This window comes from Equus asinus, chromosome 6 (assembly GCF_041296235.1).
Source record: "Equus asinus isolate D_3611 breed Donkey chromosome 6, EquAss-T2T_v2, whole genome shotgun sequence".
Classification (NCBI taxonomy): Eukaryota; Metazoa; Chordata; class Mammalia; order Perissodactyla; family Equidae; genus Equus; species Equus asinus.
Window position 1 is genome coordinate 45,699,481 of NC_091795.1, and position 17,387 is coordinate 45,716,867.

The 17,387-nt window shown below is 38.4% G+C and overlaps 1 long non-coding RNA gene across 2 annotated transcripts in view; it reads left to right on the forward strand.

Annotated features, from left to right (window-relative positions):
- The window catches only part of LOC106828345 (uncharacterized), a 117,229-nt gene extending 100,083 nt beyond the window's left edge, over positions 1-17,146 (forward strand). For both annotated transcript variants that reach the window (XR_006529283.2, XR_011503968.1), the window contains 2 exons: positions 16,560-16,822; positions 16,955-17,146. This is a non-coding gene — a long non-coding RNA (uncharacterized lncRNA). The remainder of the gene's footprint in view (positions 1-16,559; positions 16,823-16,954) is intronic.
- The last annotated feature ends 241 nt before the right edge of the window (positions 17,147-17,387 follow it).

Sequence of the window (17,387 nt, forward strand, 5' to 3'; positions counted from 1 at the left end):
TAAATTATTCTCCCAGTTAATCATCATAAGAACCCTATGAATTAAGTTACTATTGTTACCCCCATTTTACGGATAAGGAAACTAAGACATAGAGAGGTGAAATAACTTGCCCTAGTGATAGAGTGGAGATTTGAACTCATCATGAAATATCAGAGCTTAATGATTTCTTGGAAATAATTGTCCCAGAGATGAGAAAATTGAGGTCCAAGATGGAAACACCTTACTTGAGTTTATATATCTAACATAGAAGGACATGGGTTGTGGTGAGAAGAGCACCCAACACAGATTCCAGGCAAGAGTGGGGTTTTATTTCATGTGGCCTTATTTCTTGTCGTCTGACAGGGGACAGTCACTTCCTGCTATTGATACTCAGTGTCTATACATGCAAACATGAGATTATGCAATATTCCACCAATATGTAGCAAATACATAGCATGTGCTATGCATGGGAGTAGACTACAGCCCCCCTGGAGGCACTCACTGTCTTCTGGGGAAGCAGACGGAAACATGGAATTATGCATGGGCGACGTTGTATCAGAGAAGTGTGGCGCGAGGTAAAGGATGCTTTCCCAAAGGCATAGTTTGTTTTTTGCAGCTGGACTTGGGAAATGTAAACAATTTGGTATGTTGAAGGGTGAGTCACTCACATGTGGATAAGTGGTAAAGAGATGATTTCAGAGAGGTAAGTGGGGCAGGTCCTACATGTCATTCTAAATGGTTTAAACTTGGTCATGCAGGTCATGGGAAGTTATTCAAAAATTTTAAGCATGGGAGTGATCTATTCAGTTTTGCATTTAAGAAAGTTCACACTGCTGGCAACATGAAGGATGGCTTGAATGTGGTGCCACTACAGATAAGAGATTGTAAGCATTCAGTTGAGTGATAGGGTGAACTAAGGGCAAAGTGGAAGCCAGGGAGTGAACAGAAGAATTTGGGAAGTATTTAAGGGGTAGAGTCCAAAGAACCTGGTTATTAGATACAATAAGAATCAAGGTTATATGATGACTTCATGGTTCACGTTCCCTCTCGTGGACTGGTGGATGGTGACATCATTTGACAAGATAGGGAACACAGATTGATGATTGGTGTGGGTATATATATATATATACATTTTGCTGAGGAAGATTCATGCTGAGCTAACACTTGTGCCAATCTCCCTTTAGTTTTTAGCATGTGGGCTGCCAGCACAGCATGGCTGCTAATAGAGTGGTGTAGGTCTGCACCTGGGAATCGAGCCCAGGCTGCAGAAATGGAGTGCGCTGAACTTAACCACTAGGCCACCAGGGCTGGTCTGTGGTGTGGGCATATTTTGAAGGGAAGACAATACATTCTATCCTTCATATGTATAGTTTAATGAACAAGTGAGACATATAGGAGATTTCCAGGAGGCTGTTTGAAATGTGGGTCAGGAACTTTGGAGAGATATCCATGCAGATTTGTCCTCCCTGTTGAAGCAATGAGGATGAATGTTATCCCCAGAGAAAGTGAATGGAGTGAGAAGGAAAGGAGGTGGGAGCCTGAGAGACACTGACATTTGAGAAAAGGCAGATGAGGGGGTAGCAGAAGGTCCAGAGAACATGCATACAAAGCAATCAGAAAGACAACGGGGAGAGAATAACGTCCTGTAAGAAACAACTGAAAGAGCTTTAAGAAGATGGCTGCTCAGAGGGTCAAGTGCTCCTGAGACACCAGGGTGACTGGAGCTGGCAATAAGAAGGACATAATGACCTTGGTGGGGGAGTTCCAGGGAAACATTTGCTGGGGCAAAAGCTACAATGCAGGGTTATGAGGAATAAATGAGGTGGCAGACAGTGAGGGTAAGCAACTCTTTTATGTTGTTTCCTCAGAGCTACAAAGCAAAGCTGTGAGACAGTGTGGTAGCTAGATGAGGCCATAACATCAAGGGAGGATTTTCTAAGATGAAAGATAGGTGAGTATGTTTCTAACCTTCAGAGAAGGAGGGAGTGGGAAAGGACAGTTGATACTGTGGTAGAGAAGTTTAATTAATGGAGTGAGGAGGTAGAACTGGGTGAACTCCAAACCGTTAGATGCAAGAATCAACCTTAGCCCAAATAAGGTTATTTCATTTGCTAACTTAAAATAATTTTATTTCTTTGTACATTTATCAAAGTTATAGATATATACACATGGTATCAAATCTAATTGTACAAAAATGGATGATGTAAAACAATAATTCTACCCCCAGTTCCATTAGGCAGAAGGCATTTTTCACACTAACAATGGATTTGTTGTTTCATATTGACTATGTAAATAATATACATTCACTATGAATAACTTTAATAGCACACAAAAATAGAAATAAATACAACATACATTTATAAATAGATTTATACATACATACAAATAGATTTATACTTTATAAATTTATTTATAAATAAAATACATACAAATATAAAGAAGGTAAATGTTGCTTAAAATCCCAACCTCATAAAATAATCACACTGAGGGAACCATCCTTTTATATATAAATATATATATATATTTCCTACTCCTCTTCTTTGCTAAAGTACATTAGCTTTATGTCACCTTTATAATCATAAGCTCTGTTTACAACCTACTGGGTCACCTTCTATACCTATATAATCATATATATATATATATATATATATAATATATATGCCTTTTGTTGGCCATTGTTTTACAAAAAAAATGGGATTATGTAATGTGTATGTTCTTGCACTCAATAATGCATTGTGGAATCATTCCAAGTCATCTGCTATTGCTCTAATTCATTTTTTTTTGCTATATAATATTCCAACATGTGGCTTATTTCAATATATTCAGCCATTCCTTTATTAAAGAACATTTGCTTTCAATCCACTACAAACAGTTCTGCAATAAATGGCATTGTACATATGCTTTTTTATATTCATAATTTTATCTCTATGGAATGTATTACCAGAGTAAAATCTCAGGATCTAAGGGTATGTGGATTTTTAATTTTCATAGCTGTTGCCTGGTTGCCTAGTGTATTGGACATGGTACTCCTTCTAGTGTGCCTTCCTGTACTACAGAGGCAGAAAGTCAAAATTACATTCCCCAGAATCCAAGCCAAAATGTAACTTAGGTTGGTCAATAAATTCATGCAAGATTGGAAATGCAAAAACGAGGTGGAGGACGTCAGCAATATGGTGGAGTGACCTGTTCCATTTGTTTCTCCCCCTTTTGAATTACAACTAAATGAACATTCATTGACCAATGGAGGAAGCCCACACTGCAGAAGAGGACGCTTGAGAGACACACACAGCTATACATCTGAGGGTGGCTTTTCTGACCCCCGGGAAGTGGTGGAGCTAGGAGAGCACTCCCTGCCCTCCCCCAGTAGCCCTGTGCATGTGCACAAACATTTTCCAGCCTGGCACAATTGCCCCAAAAGTGAGAACATGCACAGGATGACTGTAGGAAGAGGCCCTTAGCCTGCACATGATCACTTCCCCTATGGGAGGGAGCTCACCATGCCACTGTGGCCCCAAGGAGTGGCCCTAGTTTGGTCTGGTGAGAAAGTCCTGCCCACCAAGCACAGTCCACACAAGCAACTGAATATTCCCCAGGCTGGCGCAAGCACTCATAGTACCCCCACAGCTTCCAGAAGATGAGGTGGGACCAGAAATTCTGCTCCTGCTTCCCCCTAGCAGTAGTAGGTGAAATCTACAACTTAATACTACCACAAAGGCCCAGACTAAAGATTAGTTCATCAAACACCATGAGAAACTGCAGCAACAATTCAGACCAGAAAGAAAATGACAATTCTCCAGAAACCAACCCTCAAGGCACAGAAATTTACAACCTAAATGACAGAGAATTCAGAATAGCTGTCATAAAGAAACTCAACAATTTACAAGAGAACACAGAAAAACAGTTCAATGAGCTCAGGAATAAAATGAATCTTTTCACAAGAGATTGAAACTATAAAAAATATTAATCAGGAATTCTGGACATGAAAAACACAATTAATGAAATAAAAAATAATCTAGACTCCTTAACAAATAGAACTGATTATATGGAGGAAAGAAGTAGTGATTTAGAGTATAAAAATATAGAAATTCTACAGATGGAGGAGGAGACAAAGATTTTTAAAAAATGAAAGAATTCTCCAAGAAATAGCTGACCCAATTAGGAAAAGCAACATAAGAATTATAGGTATTCAAGAGGGAGAAGAAAGGGAGAAAGGAGCAGAGAGTTTGTCCAAAGAAGTAATAGCTGAGAACTTCCCAAACCTTGGGAAGGAACTGGACTGATAAATACACAAAGCTAATAGAATGCCTAATTACATCGATGATAAAAGGCCTTCTCCAAAGCATATAGTAGTAAAACTGGCAAAAGTCAATGACAAAGAAAAAATAGTAAGAACAGTAAGGCAGAAGAAAATAACCTACAAAGGAAACCCTATCAGGCTTTCAGTGAATTTCTTGGCAGAAACCCTACAGGCTAGGAGAGAATGGAATGATATATTCAAAATACTAAAAGATAAACTCTTTCAGCCAAGAATACTCTGTCCAGCGAAACTTTCCTTCAGATATGATGGAGAAATGAAAGCTTTCCCAGATAAACAAAAGCTGAGGAGTTCATCACCACAAGACCTGCCATACAAGCAATAATTAAAGATGTGCTCACACCAGAAACAAAAAGGCAAAGGTCTACAAAGCTTTGAGCAAGGAGATAAATAGACGGACAAAATCAAAAATCTGCAGCTCTCTATCAGAACAGGGAGGAAAATACTCAATTATAACTTAAAAGGTAAAAGTAAAGAAAGCATCAAAAGTAACTATACACTTCAACTTAGTCACAAAAATCCTCAACAAAATACTGGCAAACTGAATACAGTAATACATTAAAAGGATCATACACCACAATGAAGTCGATTTTATTCCAGGGATGCAGGGATGGTTCAACATCCACAAATAATACAAGGTGATACACCACATTAACAAAGTGAGGAATAAGAATCACATGATCATCTCAATAGATGCAGAGAAAGCATTTGACAAGATCCAACATTGATTTATCAGAAAAACTCTCAATAAAATTGGTACAGAAGGAAGATACCTCAACATAATAAAGGCCATATATGACAAACCCACAGCCAACATCATACTTAATGTTGAAAAACTGAAAGTCATCCCCCTGAGAACTGGACTACGACAAGGGTGCCCAGTCTTGCCACTCTTATTTAACATAGTACTGGAGGTATTGGCTAGAGCAATTAGGCAAGAAAAAGAAATAAAAGTAATCCAAATAGGCAATTAAGAAGTGAATGAAACTCTCACTGTTTGCAGAAAACATGATGTTATATACAGAAAACTTTAAAGAATCAATCAGAAAACTATTAGAAATAATCAATAACTACAGCAAAGTTGCGGAGTACAAAATTAATTTTAAAAACTCAATTGCATTTCTATACACTAACAACAGATTTGCAGAAAGAGAAATCAAGAATACAATCCCATTTACAATTGCAACAAAAAGAATAAAATATCTAGGAGTAAACTTAACCAAACAGGTGAATTCCTATACACTGAAAACTGTAAGACACTATTGAAAGAAATTGAAGAAGACATAAAAAAATGTGAAGATATTCTATGCTCATGGGTTAGAAGAATAGATATACTTAAAATGTCCACACTACCTAAAGCAATCTACAGATTCAGCGCAATTCCAATCAGAGTCCCAATGATATTCTTCACAGAAATAGAACAAGGAATCTTAAAATTTATATGGGACAACAAAAGATCCTGAATAGCCAAAGCAATCCTGAGAAAAAAGAACAAAGCTGGAGGCATCACAATCCCTGACTTCAAAATATACAGCAAAGCTATAGTAATCAAAACAACTTGATACTGGCACAAAAACAGACACACGGATACATAGAATGGAAGTGAAAGCCCAGAAATAAAACCACACATCTATGGACAGCTAATCTTCGACAAAGGAGCCAAGAACATACAACGGAGAAAGGAAAGTCTCTTCAATAAATAGTGTTGGGAAAACTGAACAGCCACATGCAAAACAATGAAAGTAGACCATTACCTGGCATCATATACAAATATGGAGACATGTTTATTGCAGCATTATTCACAGGAGCCAAGATGTGGAAGCAACCCAAGTGCCTTTCTACGGATGAATGGATAAAGACGATGTAGTATATTTATACAATGGAATACAACTCAGCCATAAATGAAGACAAAATCATCCCATTTGCAACAACAAGGATGGAACTTGAGGGTATGATGTTAAGCGAAATAAGCCAGACAGAGAAAGACAAATACTGCATGATTTCACTCATATGTGGAAGATAAAAAACACATGGATAAAGAGAACAGATTAGTGGTTACCAGAGGGGAGGGGGGTTTGGGGGTGGGAGAAAGGGGTAAATGGGCACACATATATGGTGATGAACAAAAATTAGACTACTGGTGGTGAGCACAATGAAGTCTATTCAGAAATTGACAAATAATAATATACACCTGAAATTACACAATGTTACAAGCCAAAAAAAAAAAAAGTGAGGTGGAGACTTCATTTCTGCTGATTATGAAATTTTTATGTGGAATGTAAGGACATGAAAATGTTTGTGTGTTTGTTTTCCTGCAGTAGCATTAACAAAAGACCCCACGTCAAGACATAAACCAAATGTCCAGCAATAGAATGGAGATTAAGTTGTAGAATAGTCAGACAATAGAGTACTACACATCAGTGGAAATGAATTAGCTAAGATTACTCATATCAATCTAAAATGTCTCAATAACATACTCTAGAGGGAAAGAAGGAAGTCATAAAAGAATATAGACTGTGTGGCTGACACTTGTGGTGCCCCTCACTCCACTCCTATAGCTCACCTGATTTTAGGCAGCTGTGGTGGACAGTTCCATGCAATGGGTAGTGTGCCATCTCAAGGTCACAAAGAGGGGTCTCTGCTTTTCTGCTTCAGGCCTGTCTCAGAACCATGGGAAGCCACTTAGCCTGAACATGCGAGGGCATTAAGCCTCTGAGAAAAACTTTTAACCAAATGGAGATAAAGGCAGTGAATAATGCCCAGTCTCCTTTCCTTTGGGCTGGTGGGCCAATTCTGAAATATGTTTTATACATTTTCACAGAGGGTACACAGCAGGTCTCTACCTCAGTTGCCCACAGCAGTAACCAGCCCAATAATGTACTTTTATTTGCTTTCTCCCTTCTCTAGCTTCTACTCTGACCCCCACACTTCTGCTTCCTGGGATCACCTCCAAAATACCCTACTTGAACCCAGGTCCTTTTGTCTGGCATTGCTTTCAGGGAAACCTAAACTATGACATGTAGATAGTATGGTGCCATTTGTATGCTGTTCAAAAACAGGCAAGATTAAATATCATATAGGGAGATAGGTTTGTGAGATAACTATGAAGAAAAGCAAGAGAATAGTTAATATAAGATTAATGCAATGTGCTCACCCCTGGGAGAAGGGAAGAAGCTACATTCTGCACAGGACGTACAGTAGCCTCAAACATCCGGGTCATGTTTGATTCTTTAAGCTCTATATTAGGTACACAGCATCTGTTTCATTATCTCTTTAAATTATTTGGCTCTCAACTTTTTGGTCTCGGGACCCCTTTACACTCTTAAAAAGTATTACAGACTCCAAAGGACTTCTGTTTATGTGAGTTTTATCTAACGATATTTACTGCATTCAAAATTAAAACTGAGCAAAATTTAAACTGCATTTGAAAATTACAATAATAAGCTACCTGATAACATAAATAATAATGATACTTGATAACATAAACTTATTTTTATGAAAATAACTATTTCCCAAAACAACAGCAAAGCAAAACTGAATGAGAAGAGCGGGATCATTTTTCATTTTTCCCAGCCTCTCACAACTATGCAGTTGGAAAATGGAGGAGTATATTTGTAGCTTTTCCTTTTTTAATCTAACTGTGGATATTCTTTGACACCACATCCACACTTGACAAGTGGTAGTTTCTTAAAGGTTAGTTGTCACGTAGTATCTAAAACTATATCAATGAATGTTTAATACTCTCTCACAGTAAAATGCATCAGTCTTCTTGCACTTTCAATGGGTCTGTTACTCATGCATGATTTTATGACATTCACGCATCGGTCATTTGGAGAATAATGGTTCACTGAGTTATGCAGATCTTCTAAATGTTGACGCATTTCATTCTACAACATCCAAAAAATCACATTCGTCAATACCACCACTGATTTTACCAGAAAAGTCTTTAAATATTGGAAATTGTCAATCTCATAGTGTTGAATACAAGTTTTCCAAAATTTTAATTATTTGCTTGAAAGCTCAAATTTTACAACTGGCAACAAACACTGTCAGTTATTTTCCTTGAAGTGACAGGCTCACTTCATTCATTCTTCGGAAAATATCTGCCCAATGCCCAAGTCTGAATAATCACAGTTTGTCTGTCAGCCGTTCTTTTAAGTACAAATCATGTTCTTTGAATAAAGCAGCTAGTTTCGCCCACAATACAAACAATCACACAGAGTTTCACCTTAAGACAACCATCATACTCCCGTGGGCAGTGGAAGTGCCTTGTGCTATGTCCCTTTTTGTTGTGTGTACTGGAGTCAAGATTTAATAAAATTCATCATTTTTACAGCTCCATCAAAGTCATTCTTAAGTGAAGCTGGTGTTCTTCTTTTTTTTTTTTTGAGGAAGATTAGCCCTGAGCTAACATCTGCTGCCAATCCTCCTCTTTTTGCTCAGGAAGACTGGCCATGAGCTAACAACCATGCCCGTCTTCCTCTACTTTACATGTGGGATGCCTGCCACAGCATGGTTTGCCAAGCTGTGCCATGTCCACACCTGGGATCCAAACTGGCAAACCCCAGGCCACTGAAGCAGAACGTGCAAACTTAACCGCTGCGCCACCAGGCCAGCCCCAAAGCTGGCGTTCTTTTATCTGTGAGAGCGTACTGGTGAAGAATATGGTGGCTACCAGTACAATCTGGCGCCACTGCCTTTATTCAGGCTTCAGCATTTTTACTCATCCTTGTTTTTGCATCATGCGTGCAAATGTCAGCACAGTGAAAAAGGCAAATAATGTATCAGTAGTGTTACAAAAACAGTTTTGACCCCTGGAAAGCATCTCAGGGAACTCTAGAGCAAGCTTTGAGAACTTTAAGCTGTATTTACATTATATACACCTTTTTAATGGATATTTCCCAATAATCAAAAAGACAAGTCAACCTCCTGTGCTGCTAACAGATATTTTATAAAGTTGTTTCATTCCCTTTGCTCATTATGTAAGAAGTAAATTTCTTGTTGAATAGGGCTCCTTCCTCTCTTGGCAACACTACCAAACACTACCACTCCCCACCTCTCCCCCTCTCCAGTCATGCAAGCCCTTGGCTATTTTTTATTATTATTTATAAACTTAATATTTTTAGATCAGCTTTAGGCTCACAGCAAAATTGAATGGAAAGTACAGAGAGTTCCCATTTACTCCCTGTCCCCACACACAAACAACCTCCCCCACTATTGACATTCTACACCACAGTGGTACATTTGTTATAATCAATGAACCTACACCGACACGTCATTATCACCCAAAGTCTGAGGTCTACGTTAGGGTTCACTCTTGATGTTGTACATTCTGTGGGTTTCACAAAAAGTGTAATGACATGTATGTACCATTGTAGCATCAAACAGAATAGTTTCACTGCCCTGAACATCCTCTGTGCTCTGCCTGTTCATCCCTCCCTCCCCCAATGCCTGGCAATCATGGATCTTTTTACTGTCTCTGTAGTTTTGTCTTTTCCAGACTGTCATATAGTTGGAATCATACAGAAGCATTTTCAGATTGGCTTCTTTCACTCAGTAATATGCACTTAAGTTTCCTCCATGTCTTTTCATGCCTTGATAGCTGACTTCTTTTTAGCCTTGAATTCCACTGTCTGGATACATCACAGTTTATCAATCCATTCACCAGTGAAGGACCTCTTGGTTGCTTCCAAGTCTTAGCAATTATGAATAAGCTGCTGTAAACATCATTGTGCATATTTTATTTGGACATAAGTTTTCATTTCATTTGGGTAAATACCAAGGCATGTGATTGCTGAGTCATATGCTAAGAGTATGTTTGGTTTTGTAAGAAAACTCCAAACTGTCTTCCAGAATGGCTGTATCGTTTGCATTTTCACCAGCGGTTAGTGAGAGTGCCTATTGCTCCATATCCTGACAGCCCTTGGTGTTGTCAGTATTTTGGACTGTGACCATTCTAATAGGTGTGTAATAGTATCTCACTGTTGTTTTAATTTGTAATTTCCTTATGATATATGACATCAGACATCTTTTCATATGCTTTCTTGCCATCTTCTTTGGTAAGGTGTCTGTTCAGGCTTTTTGCCCTTTTCTTTAACTGGGTTGTTCATTTGCTTGTTGGATTTTAAGAGTTCTTTATATATTTTGCATAACAGTCCTTTATCAGATATGTCTTTTGAAAATATTTTCTCCCAGTCTATGGCTTGTCCTCTCATTCTCTTGGCATTGTCTTTCACAGAGAAGTAGTTTTAAATTTTAATAAAGTAAAGCTTATCAATGATTTCTTTCACAAATTGTGTTTTTAATACCTAAAAATTACCTAGAAAGTAGTTATTACTTGTGGTACCTAAAAAGTCATCACCATAGTCAAGGACAATTAGATTTTCTCCTATGTTATTTTCTAGGAGTTTTATAGTTTATGTTTTACATTCAGGTCTATGGTCCATTTTGAGTTACTTTCTGTGAAGAGTGTAAAGTCTGTATCTAGATTCATATTTTTGAATGTGAATATCCAGTTGTTCCAGCACCATTTGTTGAAAAGACTATACTTGTTCCATTGTATTGCCTTTGCTTTTTTCTCAAAGATTAGTTGACTACATTAAAATGGAGCTATTTCTGGGCTTTCCATCCTGTTCCACTGCTCTATTTGTCTATTCTTTTGCCAATACCACACTGTCTTCATCACTGTAGCTTTATAGTAAGACTTGAAGGAGAGTAGTGTCTATCTTCCAACTTTGTTCTTGTCCTTCAATAAGGAATTGGCTATACTAAGTCTTTTACCCTTCCATGTAAATTTTAGAATTAGTTTCTCAATATCCACAAAATAATCTGCTGGGCTTTTGATTTGGATTGCATACTGCATTAAATCTATAGATCAAGTTGTGAGAAGAACTGATGTCTTGACGATATTGAGGCTTCTTATCCACGAACATGAAATATGTCTCCATTTATTTAGTAAGTCTTTGATGTCTTTCATCAGAGTTGTAGTTTTCCTCATATAGATCTCAAATATATTTTGTTAGATAACATTTGGCTTTTATACTCCTAAAAAGTTTATAGCTTGTTGACCCAGACAGTTTGATGTCACAATTTTGACTTGGGAACATTTTGTCAATACTTAAATCCAAGTTATCAAACTTCAAAGTTTTAGAATACCAAATGAAGTTTTTAGCAGGCACCGTCACATTTTTACCAAGAAGCTTCATGAAAAGTCTAGAGAATCATCTTATAGAGGGGCTGAAGAATGAAATGACGGTCAGAGATATCTGTTGAGGACATAACTATTTTAAATTAAACACTTTAAACTGTTGGTAACTACATGGCCCATGTCAAAAGAGCTGCATCAAGATGTGCTGTTTGGGTTACTATTGCTATGAAATTGCAAGTTGGCAGCTGGAATCTAGTCTGAGGACAAAACCTAGTGTAGCTCAAGTATTCCAGTTGGTAAGCCCCAGAACATATAAATAATTCTTGGCTTCCCTAATTATGAGGGCTTCATTTCAATTTGTGCCATGAGCCAGAAGCTGCAATAATTTCTGCCCTTGCTTCTTTTCTCTCTGGTGTTGTCTGACTCTCCAATAATTATGGCACTATTTATGCTCTTCCAGCTCATGTATTTCGTATCTCCCATTGGTTTCTAAAGTGAATATTTCATGTGGATTTCTAGTATCATTTTTAGTGATTCATAATCACACCCACAAGCCAAAATTTTCCATGCTTGGTTTCAGCTCCAGCATAGTATTTTTGGAGAACTTGTTCAACTAGTTTTGGCTTTTTATGAGGCCAAAAAAATAATCCAACAACCCACAAACAAAAACAATAATAAATGGGTTGATAGGTGCTATGATTTAACCATGTGATTTTTTTTTTTTTTATTAATGTTATGATAGATTACAACCTTGTGAGATTTCAGTTGTACATTTTTGTTAGTCATGTTGTGGGTACACCACTTCCCCCTCCGTACCCTCCCCCCACCCCCCCTTTTCCCTGGTAACCACCAATCAGATCTCCTTCTCAATATACTAATTTCCACCTATGAGTGGAGTCATATAGAGTTCGTCTTTCTCTGACTGACTTATTTCGCTTAACATAATGCCCTCGAGGTCCATCCACGTTGTTGTGAATGGGCCAATTTCGTCTTTTTTTTTGGCTGAGTAGTATTCCGTTGTGTATATATACCACATCTTCTTTATCCAATCATCAGTTTCTGGGCATGTAGGCTGGTTCCACGTCTTGGCTATTGTAAATAATGCTGCGATGAACATAGGGGTGCAACGGACTCTTGAGATATCTGATATCAGGTTCTTAGGATAGATACCCAGTAATGGGATGGGAGGGCCACTGTGGCTACGAAGAGGGGCCCAGGCCCAGTTAACCATGTGTTTTGTTCTAAGAAAATCTTTTGAGTAATTTTGGAAAACAAATTAAAAAGTAATGAATTTCTAAGTGATTAAGGGTTGCATTTGAATATGCAGCTATTCTCTTTGTCATGATATTTCCAGTATATTTAGACCTAATTTTTAAAATGTAAAATCTTGGTATTATTTACAATGAGAATGTATTCCTATAAATTTCCTTCCTGTGACTATAGTAGTTTTAAATGCATGGGGTTAGATTTTTAGCTCAAGGTATTCATTGTACATAATTGTCCATGGCTGGCTTTTAATATTGTAGTTTTGTTAATTAATTAATTAATTCCTTTTTTTAGGAAGATTAGCCCTGAACTAACTGCTGCCAATCCTCCTCTTTTTTCTGAGGAAGGCTGGCCCTGAGCTAACATCTGTGCCCATCTTCCTCTACTTTATATATGGGACGCCTACCACAGCATGGCATGCCATGTGGAGCCACGTCTGCATGCGGGATCCGAACCGGGGAACCCTGGGCCGCTGAGAAGCGGAACCTGCGCACTTAACTGCTGCACCATGGGGCTGGCCCCTAGTATTATAGTTTTATAGTTGCAGATCTGTGGTTTAATGTATCTATTTCCTTTATTATTGTTTTTGTTTGTGGATTATGCTCATTTTTGTAGCACTTCCCCCCCTTTTTTTTTTACAGTGATCTCTCACTGTTTTAGAAAACATACCTGGAAACCTAAAAAAAAGTCCCTGTTAATGAACATTCACTATTCATGACTTGTTTTCCATGAACTCTGCAAAGATGTGGTTTAATACTGACTAGCACACAGTTCTCAGAATATTCTGATTCTGCAGGAATTCAGCAAAGTGATTGTGATCGAGTCTCCATCTCTGTCATATTTTGACACCTGTCAAAGAATGTACAAGTCAGTGAAACCAACAAATTTTTCAAAGAGACATTTCACTCCTCAAAGAATGGTTTTGCTGAATTCAAATGCTTAAAAAAGAATTATTTCAGAATAATTCATCTCATCACCATAGCCAAGTGCCCATCAGCAGATGAGTGGACAAAGAAGATGTGGTGTATATATATATATATATATATATATACACACATACATATTCAATGGAATACTACTCAGCCATAAAAAAGGACAAAATTGTCCCATTGGCAACAATATGGACAGACCCTGAAGGTATTATGCTAAGTGAAATAAGCTAGACAGGGAATGACAAACACTGTATGATTTCACATATATGTGGAAGATAAACAAACACATGGACAAAGAGAACAAATTAGTGGTTACGAGAGGAGAAGGGAGTTGGGGGGAGAGTGAAAGGGGAAAAGGGGCACATATGTATGATGATGGATAAAAACTAGACTATTGGTGGTGAACACGATGCAGTCTATACAGATACTGAAAATAGTGATGTATACCTGAAATTTACACAATGTTATAAGCCAATATGACCTCAATAAAATAATTAAATAAAAAAAATTATCTCACCTTATAAATCTATGACAACAGCTAGATTCTAGAGACGACTAGGTTTTGTTCCTCTTAATAAAAAACCAAGAGTTTTACAACATTGAAAGGTCGTAAAGTATAGTGGGAGGGACCTCGGTTTTAAATAGTCCCAATTTCAAATTCCATTTCTGCAACTTACTGGCTATTTGACCATAAGCAAGTCATTTAACCTAAGCTTCAGTCTCTGTCATTGGGGCTTTTTGGCTTACATGGCAATGGTGAAGATCAAATATTAGTTACTGAATAGTGGAATTAGTGCCAACACTACTCTTGGCACACGAATTGCAGTGCAAGGCTGTCTGGTTCTAACAGCATCAAGTGTCTTTTCTTCTGAATGAGGTTTACGTCTTCCCATGAGCCGGTATCATATCACATGTTGCCTGTTGTTCCACAGTACCCAAATGAGAGTTAGCATATGTAAGACAGTCAGTAAAATATTTCCTGTATTTTACTGTGGCAGTCTCATGAAGAGAGAGGACCCAAGGAGGGGGCATCATGAGTTATGAGTTCTTCCCACTGTTATCATGAATTTGGGATGTGTTCATTTGTCACTCAAGGCATCTTTTCTTATTTGTAAAACAACATCAGGTCAACTGGCTAGAGGAGCCCTGAGAACGTGTCTTATACTGAATTTACATGAGGCCTGATGAGCTTTCTCTGGAAGTCAACCAGGTCACTTTCTGTTGCAGAAGTAGAAACAGCTTGATTCAAAGGAAATGTGTCTGTGAACCTTCTAGTCCTCTACTTCTTGCAGAGAATGTCAGTGTCTAGATGTGACAGTTCTTCATCCTTATTTATCAAAAGCTAAAAGCTGCTTTTCTTGCCAAATTAAAGACAATTATTACTTCCTACTCTTTTCTGCTTCAGCGATAGCCTTGTAGAGGTCAGGGAAGGAGCTTGCCTCTGACCCTGTGTGAATTCCCATGCTGGCTCTCAAGAGAGTGCTTAAATACAAATCAGACCCTCTTTTCTGTTAAACTCAGAATCTTACTTGATCTTGCCCCTTTCAAGGTTGCAATTAGGCTGTCTTCTTATAAGTGTAAATCAAATCCATTTGAACTTTGTCTTGGGAAGACAGCAAATACTCAATACCAAATTCTCTATCTTTTCCATGGCCATTTGTATTAAAATTCTGGCAAATTCCTATTTCTCTCAGTCTGATCAGATTCTCAGGTGTTCATCCTTTTCTATGATTTCTTATTTATAAAGCTCTCCAAATGTTCCTTTCTGGCAGATTCTGGTTCTTGATGTGAACCCAAGAAGGGGAACAGATGCAGTATAAGCGGTTTCTGGACAAACAAAAGTCCTACCTATCTCAGATTTCTCTACCTCCCCGCCCACACATCTGACAGTGGATGTATGCTGGAGTCGCTGTCCTTATCAGGGAAGTTTTCTGAGATGTTCAGATACAAGACTTGAAGATCAGTTATTCCCAATCCCAGTTTGATAAGGACTGGCATCTCATCCTCAGCATTCATTCATTCATTCAACTAAAGTTTATTGAATAGTTACAATGTCTTAGGCACTGTGTAAGACACTTTTTCCCCTCTGTTCAATCTCTTGTACTTTCTTCACGGTATCTCAGGCTCCTCCTCTTCTTTTCCCTAAGTTTCCACTAAAGTACAGTCTTGCACCACATAATGACATTTCAGTCAATGATGGACCTCATATGTGACAGTGGCCCCATAAGATTAGTACCATGTAGCCTAGGTGTGTAGTAGGCTATACCATCTAGGTTTGTGTAAGTACACTCTATGATGTTTGCACAATGACAAAATGGCCCAACAATGTATCTCTCAGAATATATCCCCATCATTAAGCAATGCATGACTGTAGTATCTTATCTTAGGGATTTTGTCCTTGAAATTATTCTTTTTGACTCTAGGGTAGACATAAGAATGGATGTCATATTTCCAAGTTTGATAAGGCAAGGACCGTTAATATTAGGAATGAATGAAAGGGGCTGGTCCTTGACACTAGACCCACCAAAAAGGGAATGGACAGGATGAAATAGCCCAGCCACCTTAGCGGATGTAGAAGCTCACAGTTGTCTACATAGAATGCCCAGGAGTGCTGGTGATTTCTGTTCTCAAACCAGATAAACCAAGACTTGCTACTCTCTGGCTCTGAAGTTCTCAGCCATAAATAACTTCAGGCCTACCCTCCATGGTAGAGGCAAAGGAAAGTCCCTTACACATCCCTGAAGGTGTTTATTTTGGTAGAAACACTTAACATGAGATCTACCCTCCTAACAGATTTTTAAGTGTACAATACAGTATTGTTATCTATAGGTACAATGTTATACAGAAAATCTCTAGAACTTATTAATTTTGCATAACTGAAATGTTTTACCCATTGATTCATCTGTTCTCCTCATCCTAGATCTTCAACTGTCACCCCTAGTCTACTGAATCCATATTTTGCCATAATTTTGGCTACTCTCATGTTGGCCCTGATCATCATTGGAGTCCCAGGAATTTCAAACTCTGCTTCAAGAGAAATGTGGACACCTTGGGGAAAATTAACAGACTTTCATGGTCATAAGAGCATCTACTCCTTTCAGAATGCCAGCAAATGCACACAAGAGCTCCCAAACACTTCTTACAATCAGGGGCAAGATGCCCTTCCATGCACCAAAAACCAAGGTGAGAAACAGGAATCAACTGGCAGGCCGCCCTGCCCTCCAGCCAGGAGGCACCGCTGGGTGCAGCTCCTTGCTCTGTCCAGGGGAGGCTTGTGCTATGCAGCATCTGTCACAAGGCTTTGTTTCTCCACAGGTGGAAAAGCTCCTGCCAACCTGAGCAGCACAAGGCAGAGGGGAGGCAGCGGCTGACCTCCTGGGCAACCTGCAATGACAACCTGACAGCAGACCGGCTGGACTCTCCAGACTGCCGCCAGATATGTCACGGGATGATTCTCAGGCTCAAGAATTTAATATTCTTTACAGAAAATAAAGAGTTGGATTCTGATTCTGTCTCTTTTTCCGTTTTTGTTTTTTTGTTTTTTTTTAGCATAACTCTTTTTTAAAAAAAGGAAATCTAATAGAGAAACCCAATATATAAAAACGACCAAAGTGGAAGTCCTTTGGATGAAACAGGGTGGCTAATGGAGATGGGCTGGAGCATATCTGCTTAGCTTTCTCTCCTTATCCCACCCATTTAAAGACCTCCAATTAGTTCCTTGCAATGCAGTTGGGCAAACACAAACTTT